The following is a 13,862-nucleotide window of genomic DNA, read 5'->3' on the forward strand; positions in this document are numbered from 1 at the left end:
AAGGCACTGTACATAATGTGTTGAAACTAAGTTGCAAGCTATTTTTGTTGCAAGGTTTTGTAGAACAAGTGTCTTCCAGGTGCAGAAAGAGGCTAGAGAGACCCAAAGACATATTGGTGGAACTGCAATTCGGACTTATGGCGCTACTATGACTGCTTCCTTAGTAAGTGGACATACTGTCAGAACTGGTGCTTCTACTCATCCTGACATGGTTTCAAGGCCTGTTCATAAATCCTGCTCCCATAAATGTGCTTTGTCAAAGGACACTTTCATTGTAAATAAAATTGGCTTCATACAGTGCCTTCTGAAAGTATTCAGACCCCTTGACTTTAGAAAACCCAATTACATTACAGTCTTATTCTAATCCAAGTTTATAATTTTAAAAGGCTAATTGATCATAAAAAAATCATTTTGCAATTATGTTAGCACAGCTGGAAACTGTTGTGCTGATTTAAAGAAGCAATAAAACTGGCTAGACTAGTTGATTATCTGGAGCATTAGCATGTGTGGGTTCGAATACAGGCTCAAAATGGCTAGAAACAAAGCACTTTCTTATGAAACTCGTCAGTCTATTCTTGTTCTGAGAAATGAAGGCTATTCCATGCGAGAAATTGCCAAGAAACTGAAAATCTCATACAATGCTGTGTACTACTCCCTTCACAGAACAGCGCAAACTGTTTCTAACCAGAATAGAAAGAGGAGTGGGAGGCCCCTGGTGCACAACTGAGCAAGAGGTCAAGTACATTAGAGTGTCTAGTTTGAGAAACAGACGCCTCACAAGTCCTCACCTGGCAGCGTCATAAAGTAGTACCTGCAAAACACCAGTCTTAACGTCAACAGTGAAGAGACAACTCAGGGATGCTGGCCTTCTAGGCAGCCTTCTATGCAGCATCAGTCTTTTACCAACCCTTAGTAAACTTTTGGGAAAAAATGTGTTTGACCAGAGACAATGCTATTTTACAGTAAACAAATTGACAACAAACTTTCAGCATGCTTGTAGAGAATGACATTCAACAAGCACAACACTTAGACAAATGACTGATGATTGGCTAAGAGAAATTGGTGATAAAAATATTGTGGGTGCTATTTTGTTAGAATTCAGTGCGGCTTTTGACATTATTGATCATAGTCTGCTGCTGCCAAAACGTGTATGATATGGCTTTACATCCCCTGCTATATTATGTATAAAGAGTTACCTGTCTAACAGAACACTTAAGGGTGTTCTTTAATGGTAGCCTCTCAAACATAATCCAGGTAGAATCAGGAATTCTCCAAGGCAGCTGTCTAGGCCCATTACTTTTTCAATCTTTACTAATGAATTGCCACTGGCTTTGAGGAAAGCCAGAGTGTCTATGTATGCGGATAACTCAACACTTCACAAGTCAGCTACTACAGCGACTAAAATGACTGACACTTAACAAAGAGTTGCAGTTAGTTTCAGAGCGGGTGGCAAGGAATAAGTTAGTCCTAAATATTTATAAAACATAAAGCATTGTATTTGGGTCAAATCATTCACTAAACCCTAAACCTCAACTAAAACTTGTAGTAAATCATGTGGAAATTTAGCAAGTTGCGGTGACTAAACTGCTTGGAGTTACCCTGGATTGTAAACTGTCATGGTCAAAACATATTGACACAACAGTAGCTAAGATGTTTAGAAGTATGTCCATGATAAGGCGCTGCTCTACCTTGACAACACTGTCAACAAGGCAGGTCCTACAGGCCCTAGTTTTGTCGCACCTGGACTACTGTTCAGTCATGTGGTCAGGTGCCACTATAAAGGATTTAGGAAAATTGCAATTAGTTCAGAACAGGGCAGCACGGCTGGCCCTTGGATGTACACAGAGTGCTAATATTAATAATATGCACGTCACTCTACGGGCTCAAAGTGGAGGAGAGATTGACTTCATCAATCATTGACTGCTTGTATTTATGAGAGGTATTGACATGTTGAATACACCGAGCTGTCTGCTTGAACTACTGCCGCACAGCTTGGACACCCATGCATACCCCACAAGATATGCCACAAGTCCAGAACAGATTATGGCACGTGCACAGTACAAAATAGAGCCCTGACTACATGGAACTCTATTCCACATCAAGTAACTCATGCAAGCAGTAAAATTTGATTGAAAAAACACATTAACAAACACCGTGTGGAACAGCGGGGACTTGGAAGCAACACAAACATAGGCACAGACACATGCATACACACACGATAGCATACGCACTATACACACACGTACACATGGATTTTTGTACTGTATATATGTAGTAGGGGCCTGAGGGCACAGAGTCTGTGAATGTATTGTAATGTTTTTAAAATGGTATAAACTGCCTTCATTTTGTTGGACCCCAGGAAGAGTAACTTCTGCCTTCGCAGCAGCAAATGGGGATCCATAATAAATACAAATATGTGTTATTTCATAGTTTTGATGTATTCACTATTATTCTACAATGTAGAAAATAGTCAAACTAAAGAAAAACCCTTGAATGAGTAGGTGTTCTAAAACTTTTGACCAGTAGTGTGTACATATATATTTGTACCAGTACTGCAGGAATGTCTGCCATTGGCATGCCTATTTTTTTCAGAAATTACTCTGGTCTCAGAACATTTATTAAGTATTTCTAAAGTATAATGTCAAGATCGTTATAATGATTGGACCAAGGTGCAGCGTCCGTAGAATTCCACATGTTTAATAAAGAATAAACTCACTAAACAAAACAGAAGAAACAAACTAAACGTGACGTTCTAGGCTGCTCACAGGCAGCTACACAAAAACATAGTCAAGATCCCACAAATCACAATGGGGATATGGCTACCAAAATATTATCTCCAATCAGAGACAATGATAAACAGCTGCCTCTGATTGGGAACCATACCAGGCCAACATAAATCATAAATCACCTAGATAACCCACCCTAGTGTCAGAACCGCCAGTCAGCCAGGATCTGCCGGAACCGCCAGTCAGCCAGGAACTGCCGGAACCGCCAGTCAGCCAGGATCTGCCGGAACCACCAGTCAGCCAGGATCTGCCGGAACCGCCAGTCAGCCAGACTCTTCCAGATCCGCCAGTCAGCCAGACTCTTCCAGATCTGCCAGTCAGCCAGACTCTTCCAGATCTGCTAGTCAACCAGACTCTTCCAGATCTGCCAGTCAACCAGACTCTTCGAGATCAGCCAGCCAGCCAGGATCTGCCGGAGCCAACTACCTGCCTGAGCTTCCTCTCAGTGCTGAGCTTCCTCTCAGTGCTGGGCTTCCTCTCAGTCCCGAGCTTCCCCTCAGTGCTGAGCTGCCCCTCAGTGCTGAGCTTCCCCTGTCCCGAGCTGCCCCTCTGTCCCGAGCTGCCCCTCTGTCCCGAGCTGCCCCTCAGTCCCGAGCTGACCCTCAGTCCAGTGGGGTTCTGGGTGAGGACTACTAGGCCATGGTCGGCGGCGAAGGTGGACTATCCTAGGACGCGAGGAGGGGGGACTAAGACATTTATAGAGTGGGTTCCATGTCCCGCGCCGAAGCCGGAGCCGCCACCATGGACAGACGCCCACACGGACCCTCCCTATTGTTTTGATGTGCGTCCGGGAGTCCGCACCTTGGGAGGGGGGGGGGGGTTCTGTCATGCCCTGGTCTAAATATATTACGTTTATTCTTCATTTATTCGGTCAGGCCAGGGTGTGACATGGGTTATTGTGGTGTGTTTTTGTCTTGGGGTTTTGTGGGATGTCTAGCGTTAGTCTATGGCTGCCTGAGGCGGTTCTCAATCAGAGTCAGGTGATTATCGTTGTCTCTGATTGGGAACCATATTTAGGCAGCCATATTCTTTGTGTGTTTCGTGGGTGATTGTCCTTAGTGTCCTTGTTCCTGTATCTGTGTTAGTTTACACTAGTATAGGCTGTTTCGGTTTTCGTTACGTTCTTTGTTTTGTAGTGTTTGTATTTAGATTCGTGTTACGTTTGTTCATTAAACATGGATCGCAATCTACACGCTGCATTTTGGTCCGACTCTCTTTCACCGCATGAAAACCGTTACACCTAGTCATTATCACGCCCCAACCACCATAGAGAATAAACAGCTCTCTATGGTCAGGGCGTGACATATAAATACCGCTCACTTTAGATTTGGGACTGCAAAAATACTTTACTAATTATTAGTAAATGTTTTGTAAATGTGGGAGTAATGATTAATAAATGGTGAACACACAGTTTATAAATACCTTAAGAAAAGTGTTACTGTGAATTAGGAACTAGCGTGAAACAACACAGATCCTGTAATTGGTCACATATGACATAGTTTTGGGTTTATCTTGTTGTTAGGATATATGGTCCATTGTTATACTGTCAATTTTCCACTTCCACACCCCATCCCTAGGTGGAAGCAGCAACCAGGCCAGGTGCTGTGCTTTGCCAAGACAGATAAGAAAGTGATTGCTCTCATTGCTCTCTTTGTGACTGCAGGCTGGAGTAGCCTCTCGGACTTGTGGCTCGGCAGTGTTTGTTTGTGTATGCTTTTGTTAATGGCCTTTTAGTATTTACCTTGTTGTACATATAATTATTTTGGTCACAAATATTGATAATATGGAGCTGTGACATACCAACACATCTGCAGTTTGCTGATTTTCAGCCAGGTAAGATTTTGATACAGCATCCAAGTTGTTATTCAATTACCTGTCTCTTGCCATTCAGATGAAATGGAAGAACCTGATTCATTTAAACTTTGGTTTACATCTGAGAAGTAAGATCATAATGGATCAGCCGGCATCTTTGGCTAGCTTAGGAGGAAGTTTCCCATGTTTCTCAGTCACCCATGCATCTCAGGTCAAATGTCAATCTTCTCCCGTAAAGTAAAGGGTAGGAATCGGAGAGGTTAAACTTATCCTAGATCTGTGCATAAGGGAAACTTCTACCCTAGCTATCAAACAGTATTCGGCCATTACCTTTGCCCATGACTGCCTCATATGAACTACAATCCTGTATACTTGGACTTTGATTTAGCCCCCTTTTTTTATACATTTTTGCCTAAGATGACATACCCAAATCTAACTGCCTGTAGCTCAGGCCCTGAAGCAAGAATATGCATATTCTTGGTACCATTTGAAAGGGAAAACTTTGAAGTTTGCGAAAATGTGAACAAATGAATGAATGAAGGAGAATATAACACAATAGATCTGGTAGAAGAAAATACAAAGAAAAAAATGACCGTTTCTTTTCTACCACCATCTTTGAAATGCAACAGAATGGTTCCACTTCTAGCCATCACTCTGGTTGTAATTCCGATGGTGTTCACAAGATGGCAACAGTGTATGTGCAGATGGATAAATTTAAGTATGAGCGAATTACATGACATTTAGTGTGAAGTCACCCAGGTACATTTGGGCAAATCGTGAAGGTGACATTTGCATTCATATTACATTTTTCTGCAAGAATATTGTCAAATCTGTATACTTGGACTTTGATTTAGCAATTCCAGTATTAGTAGCCATATTATAAGTTCAACATTTGCAAAACAACCAGTTTTCATAACTCTGAATATTCATATGATTTTTGTCCAAAAGGAAAAGGCATGCTGTCGCACAAGGTTAGCAGCTACATTTTACAACAGATACAGGGTACTCCCATAAAGCCCACATCATTGGCTATCTATGGAGCTTTGTTTGACCCCGATTGGTGCTTATTTGACAAGGTTAGAGTCGATCAAGTAAAGACCGCTCGCGTCATTGGCGTGCCATGAAGGTGTTGCTCTCTGAACAAATTTGGTGTCCTACACCCCTAATGATATAGTGAAGTCTGGTTACGTTCTAGGATCTCTGAAGAATACATACGAATGTGATTTGACTGGTTGAAACAACGTTTAGGGTTCGATTTTCACAGAATCCTTTCTTTGCAAATTGAATGAGTGGAAATGCAAAATCAATCTTGCCTGATATATTGACCTTTTTAGGATATGAAAATGATTTTATCTAACAAAACAACACTTCAAGTTATCTCTGGGACCCTATGGATGGTAAATCAGAGCAAGATTTCAGAATGTAAGTGCACATTTCACCTTCAGAGGGGAATTTATCAAACCTTTCGCGGTGAAAAAGGTGTTTTGTTGTTAGGAGCTCACCTCCTTTTGCAGTAATAGTTACTGTACATTGGACAGTGCAGTTATATTAACAAGAATTTAATACACATAATACACTTATATGTACCGACATTTGTTGTTTCTCTAAAAACTGCGATCGTGATACAAGGCGCTGCATGATTTACAACTGTCCCGTTGATGGGACACCAATCCCTAAGAATTAATGTTTAGAAATGTCAATTATCATTGTTTGCGATATGGCTTTCGAAACATATGGCCCTTATCTTTCATTAGCTTGACAATTGGGGGCAATGCAACACAAAACATAAATAACCCCAGCCCCCACTTAAATAAAAATAACCAAGGGCTGTGTGTCTGACTGGCCAGGCCAGTGGGCTGCCGGCCCACTGCCACTGTGGTTGGGTATTACATCTGTCAGCTTCTCTCTCCCAGCCAATTACTTTTGGTCCAGTCCATTCTAACTTTACATGGGCCCCGCCCCTTTCCCATCTCTGTTAAGTGGTGACATTTGGATAAATAGTGGAGTGGAGAAAGATGGACAAACAAAAGAGAAAAAACATAAAGGTGGTGCTAAAAAGCGAAGAGAGAAGAGGTTGAAGTCCCTTGAGGCTGATACAGCCAAATGTTTTAAAATAACAAATTATTAATTTGGCGCCTTTACCAGTCAATCATCTCAGCCTAGTGCGCCTGAAGGCACTGGCAGCAGAGAGGAGAGAGCAGAGAGAGCAGCCCATTGAGCCCAGCAATACCAGTTAAACTGTTTGTCAAGGTTTTGCAGCTGAAGCGGTAAGACAGAAGACAATAGGGATAAGATAAGCAATGTTTGGGTTTTGCTAGCTGGCTGTTTAGCTATATCGGGTGCCTTTTGTTGAAACAAGCGCTCGTCAATGTCAATTTTCATGAACCGACCAATCACAGCCTGGATGGGGCAGGACGTGCTACAGCAAACTTTAGAAATGTTGAACTCATTGTTATGCATGAATGGTTATGATTATTGACAAGTTAGTACTTAGCATTAACAAATTAGAGACTAACCACCAATGTAGACCATTTTTCTTGCAGAAGGGATTAATGACGGAACAAAACCTACAAAATTTTTAAATGTTGGTTGTGTATTTCTTAAACTGCTGTATTGTCCAATTGGAATTAATATTATACTAGTGGTTTAAAGTATACTATTATATGAAAATATATGAATATGCTAACATTATATAATTAATATATTAATATTATACTAACATTATACTATTACCATTAAACTTTATATTTCATATTATAATATTATACTAATATACTAATTTGTACTAATTACTCATCCTGTAAGGACCGACACCGAGGTTGAGCAGCAGGTACGTGGAGTCAAACATTTAATCAGGAACAGACATAAAACAAGACAGGAACAGCGTCAGCACATGGGTATACAAGGACATAAGACAATCAATGCTGAAGCGGGGAACAGAGTGGGGAACCAGACAGATATAGGGGAGGTAATGACAGAGGTGATTGAGTCCAATAATCGCTGATGCACGTGACAGGGTGAAGGCAGGTGTGCGTAATGATGGTGGCAGGAGTGCATAATGCTGGGGAGCCTGGCGCCTTCGAGCGCCAGGGAGGGGGAGCGGGAGCAGGCGTGACACATCCAGGTTGAGGATAGTGCATCTGCAGTGGACAGATGTAGATTGAGCCAGACTCAGGATGCCACTGCCACCCCAATTTGTTATTATTTTATGTTTTTTAGTTTCCACCCCCAACAAAAGTGTGAAAAGTCTGTGGTGCAGAAGGTTTTCTTTTGTAAAGATGTGACCAACAGGAAGTGGCTGTCATATCGTGAAGAGAACCATGCTTTATTCTGCTTCATTTGTTTGGCATTTCCAAAGCCCACAGAGAAAAACCCTTTCATGAATGGAAAGGCAGACTGGAAGCATATCCATCAATGAGTGGAAGAGCATGAGAAGAGCATTATGCATAGAGGTTATGCTGAGGCCTGCTTTCTAAGGTCCTCCAAAGGTAACATTGAGAGCTTGTTCATCGGCAGTCAGATGCCTGCTCATAGAGAGCAAGTGCGCAGAAGAAGGCAAGTGCGAGAGCACATTATAGATGTTGTTAAAGCCATAGGCAATAGGGGTCTGAGCTAGAGAGGCATGCAGTCTGAAGCAGTTTATATGCTAGATGACAACTTGGTACCTTTTTAGAGATGATCATTCTGCTGGGAAAGTATGACCTGTGGATAAAAGAGCATCTCACTGCCTGCATAGAGAAATGCAAAAAACTGTGTCAAGAGGGGGCAGAGTCTCTCTAATCACTCTATTACCATCGATAACGTCATTACCATCATCCAACACACAATGCAGGCCACCATAGCAAGTGAAATCCAGGAAGATGGTATGTTTTAAGTCCATACTGACACTACACAGGACATTACAACACAAGATCAATGCTCTATCATAAAACATACCAGCTTCCTGGATTTCACTTGCTATGGTGGCCTGCATTGTGTGTTGGATGGTGGTAATGACGTTATTGATGGTAATAGAGTGATTAGAGAGACTCTGCCCCCAATACCTTCTCCAGGTACTGAGTGAAGTACTGGAAAACATGAAGCTTGACATCAGCAAGTGCCTTGGCAATTCTACTGATGGAGCCTCCAGTATGTAAGGCCAGTATAAAAGCTTCTCTGCCCTGCTCTCTGCAAAGTCCACCAATCAGGTGCATGTGTGGTGCTATGCACACATTTTGAACCTTGTTTTGGCAGACCCAACAAAGAGTGTCTTGGTAAGTGGGTCACTTTTTTCTCTCATTAACAACCTAGCTGTGTTCTTCTGTGAATCCTACCAGAGGATGAACATTTGGGAGAAGGAGAGCAAGGACTCAAGACACAGACGTCTTGCTCCAATTTGAGAGACACGCTGATGGGCTAAAGACAGTGCCTCAGAGAAGGCATTTAGAGCTTTTGGAAATGCAGATGAGGGTCTGTATGTTGATGTCCTTCTCACTCTTTCAACCATACAAGATCAGAAAAACATCAACATTACTGCATGGGTCAAGGCACAAGGATACTTTGAGGGGTTGCTGAAGTATGAACCAATACCTACAGCTCAGATATTCCTCAGAATATTTCAGGTCACCTCATTTATTCAGTGGGCCAACAGGAAGTTGCAGGAACAGGATGAGGAAACAGACCTGGAGTTAGAGGCCACTCTGTCAACGAAAAGGGTGAATACAGGATTGGTGTCCATAATCAAACTCTGGATACAGTTATAGATAGCATCCATCTGCGATTTCTGAGTAATGGCACTTTGTATGCCGACATGGCTCTTCTGGACCCTAAAAACCTCCGTCAGCTAACATCCAGTGCCAGTGGCCGTCCACGGAGCCCTTCAAGAACAAAGCACATGTTTGATCACATTTGACAGCAGAGCAACGGTGGCCAATGTACAGAGGGAGCTCATGAGCCTGGCAGAATAGTGGACTAGGTTAAAACAATTGGGATTTGAAGAATACACAACCAGGACTATGGGAGTTTATGGACTCATGGAGATGGTGAAAAAGAGCTGTTCATCTTGCAAGGATTGTCCAGTGTGTTGCTATCGTATTCTTAGTCAGTACAACCTATTGACCGACGCATAGTACATCCTGGGCCTTGCTTACATGTTCCTACTTACCCTGGCAGTAACCCAGGTAGCGAGCGGAGCTTCTCTACTCTGAAATTCATCAAGAGTAGGCTCAGGAGCAATCTATCTGAACAGCACCTGGAGGCTTTTATGCTCATGGCTACTGAGCGAGATGTTTTAATGGCCCTGAACAGTGACCTGGTTATAGATGGCATTGCTGAGAGAAGGGAGCTGCTGCAGATATTGCTAATTTAAGGAGGTAGGGTTGTATTCCTGTTTTATTTATTTTACTGATCAGATGGTTCCAGAGATTCTTGCCACCTTACTGCCAGTGCCATTGTGCCAATATGTGCTCCTTTTTGCCAGCCTCCTCCTAAGAGCAACTCCTTCCCCTCGTTCTATTTTATATCTATTTTACTAAAGTTATCGTTATAAATATTGTTCAGTAATCTTGTTTATGTAAAGTGTGGCATGGGTGGTGGTGAATCACTGGGAGGGTTTTGGCGGGCCGGTCTGAGTCAAAAAGTCAATGGCCATTTTTCATTCTCAGTCTGTCCCCTTATTTTATACTAATACAATACAACTGAATAACTTTGCATGCCCAATTTTTCAGTTTTTGATTTGTTAAAAAAGTTTGAAATATCCAATAAATGTCGTTCCACTTCATGATTGTGTCCCACTTGTTGTTGATTCTTCACAAAAAAATACAGTTTTATATCTTTATGTTTGAAGCCTGAAATGTGGCAAAAGGTCGCAAAGTTCAAGGGGGCCGAATACTTTCGCAAGGCACTGTAGGTATTCCGCTTGTCCAGATGGGATAGGGCAGTATGCAGTGTGATTGCGGTTGCATCGTCTGTGGACTTATTGGAGCGGTAAGCAAATTTAAGTGGGTCTAAGGTGACAGGTAAGTTGGAGGTGATATGATCCTTGACTAGTCTCTCAAAGCACTTCATGATGACAGAAGCGAGTGCTACGGGGCGATACTCATTTAGTTCAGTTAACTTTGCATTCTTGTGTACAGGAGCAATGGTGGCCATCTTGATGCATGTTGGGACAGCAGACTGGGATAGGGATAGATTTAATATGTCCGGAAACACACCAGCCAGCTGGTCTGCGCATTCTCTGAGGACGCGGCTCGGGATACTGTCTGGGCTGGCAGCCTTGCGAGGGCTAACACGTTTAAATGTCTTCCTCGGCCACAGAGAAGGAGAGCCCACAGTCCTTGGTAGCGGTCCGCGTCGGTGGCACTGTAGTATCCTCAAAGCGGGCAAATAAGGTGTTTAGTTTGTTTGGAAGCAAGACGTCGGTGTCCGTGACGTGGCTGGTTTTCCTTTTCTAGTCTGTGATTGTCTGTAGACCCTGCCACATTGCAACTCCACTCTGTCTCTATATTGACATTTTTCTTGTTTGATTGCCTTGCGGAGTGAATAACTACACTGTTTGTATTTTGTCATATTCCCAGTCACCTGGTTTGCACTTTCAGTTTTGCACGAATGCGGCTATCTATCCACGGTTTCTGGTTAGGGTAGGTTTTAATAGTCACAGTGTGTCCAAAATCTCCTATACACTTCCTTATAAACTCACTCACCAAATCAGCTTATACGTCAATATTATTCTCTGAGGCTACCTGGAACATATCCCAGTCCACGTGTTCAAAACAATCTTGAAGCGTGGATTACAATTGGTCAGACCAGTGTTGAATAGTCCTTAGCACGAGTACTTCCTGTTTGAGTTTTTGCCTGTAGGAAGGGAGGAGCAAAATGGAGTCATGGTCAGATTTGCTGAAAGGAGGGCGGGGGAGTGCCTTTTATGCATCGCAGAAGTTAGAGGAACAGTGGTCCAGTGTTTTTCCAGCGCCAGTGCCACAGTCGATATGCTAACAGAATTTAGGTAGCCTTGTTCTCAAATGTGCTTTGTTAAAAATCCCCAGCCACAATAAATGCAGCCTCGGGATATGTAGTTTCCAGTTTGCATAAAGTCCAGTGAAGTTCCTTGAGGGCTGTCATGGTATCAGACAGAAGTGGGGATATACATGGCTGTGACAATAACTGAAGAGAATTGTCTTGGGAGATAATACAGTCTGCATTTGATTGTGAGGAATTCTAGGTCAGGTGAACAAAAGGACTTGAGTTCCTGTATGTTGTTACAATTACACCATGAGTTGTTAATTATGCAACATACACCCTTGCTCTTTCCGGAGAGATTTTGATTCCTGTCGGTGCGACGCACTGAGAATCCAGGTTGCTGTATCGACACTGACATATCCCGAGAGAGCCATGTTTCCATGAAACAGAGTATGTTACAATCCCTGATGTCTCTCTGGAAGGCAACCCTTGCCCTGATTTTGTCGACCTTGTTGTCTAGGGTCTGGAGCAAGTGTTATACTCAGAAGCGGTGGGTGGTGTGCGCACCTCCGAAGTCTGACCAGAAGACCGCTCTGTTTCTCTCTTCTCCAGCGGCGTTGTTTTGGGTTGGCCTCTGGAATCAGTTCAAATGTCCTGGGTGGTGCGGGCAAAGGATCCGCTTTGGGAAATTCGTATTCCTGGTCGTAGTGCTGGGAAGTTGACTTCGCTCTGATATCCAATAGTTCTTTCTGGCTGTATGTAATAACACTTAAGATTTTCTGGGATAACAATGTAAGAAATAATACATAAAAAAACAAAATACTGCTAAATTTCCTAAGGACTAGAAGCGAGGCAGCCCTCACTGTCGGCGCCATCTTTTGTCTATACATGTTTTTGAAACACTGACCGAGCTGTGTGTGAAATTTGGTGCCTCTATCACCAAAGTGACAATCCTAAAACATAGCTGCCCAGTTCCATACAATTCTAATGCATAACATTCTATTGTAAATGCACAATATTTGCAATTTTTAAAGAGTAACTGTTGATTTCCAAAGGTGGTTATGTTATATATAATTTGAACATTTCATGACCTTTCAGAACCACTTAAAAATGTATCAGGGTTTCTTTTTAAAAGTGATTTATACAGGTAATTCTGATATATACCCTAGATGTCAAAGGTCAAAGTTCTGTTGACCTGAACATTATGAAAATTAGTCTGATGTATAGCTGTGAATCACATAACATATGATTAAGGTTATATGTGAGCAATAATTTGTTGTTTACTGCCATTTTTTGTCAATGGGTGTCACGATTGTTATAAGGATTGGACCAAGATGCAGCGTGGTATGTTTCCATCCTTTATTTTGGAATAGAAAACTTTAAAGAACAAAACAACAAAAATGAACAAACAAAATATGAAGCTAATATAATGCTCACAGGCAACTAGATCCCACAAAGCACAATGGAGAAATGGCTGCCTAAATATGATCCCCAATCAGAGACAACGATAAACAGCTGCCTCTGATTGGGAACCATACTAGGCCAACATAGATCATTATTCACCTAGATAACCCACCCTAGTCACTATCATGTCCCAACCAACATAGAGAGAATATGCAGCTCTCTATGGTCAGGGCGTGACAATGGGTAAAATCCCTATGGGAAAATGAAAAGAGGGCTGCAAAAAGAGTGATAACACAAAGAAAGCTAACATTACTGCTATCACACATTTTCCAACTCTAGGGACATAGACCTGCAAGAAAAACCTTGAGACAGCCCGCCCCCGCCCCCCCCCTTATTATTTTCTGCTAACCCTACCTCCGCTCCCCTAATTGGAGTAAACTAGTGGCCAACACCACTTAGCCTTCAACTTCCAGCTTAACATAATATATACATTTTACGGACACAGTATATTTTAAACAAGTTATCTTTTGTTTGTTTTCAGTCCTGTCCTTCAGCTACGCTCATCCCCTCCTATCTACAGTTAAAGTTGGAAGTTTACATACACCTTAGCAAAATACAGGTTTTTCACAATTCCTGACATTTAATTCTCGTAAAAATTCCGTCTTAGGTCAGTTAGGATCACCACTTTATTTTAAGAATGTGAAATGTCAGAATGATAGTAGAGAGAATGATTTATTTCAGTTTTTATTTATTTGATCACATTCCCAGTGGGTCAGAAGTTTACATATACTCAGTTAGTATTTGGTAGTATTGGCTTTAAATTGTTTAACTTGGGTCAAACGTTTTGGGTAGCCATCCACAAGCTTCTCACAATAAGTTGGGTGAATTTTGGCCCATTCGTCCTGGCAGAGCTGGTGTAACTGA

The sequence above is a fragment of the Oncorhynchus masou genome, chromosome 18 (assembly GCF_036934945.1).
Source record: "Oncorhynchus masou masou isolate Uvic2021 chromosome 18, UVic_Omas_1.1, whole genome shotgun sequence".
Classification (NCBI taxonomy): domain Eukaryota; kingdom Metazoa; phylum Chordata; class Actinopteri; order Salmoniformes; family Salmonidae; genus Oncorhynchus; species Oncorhynchus masou.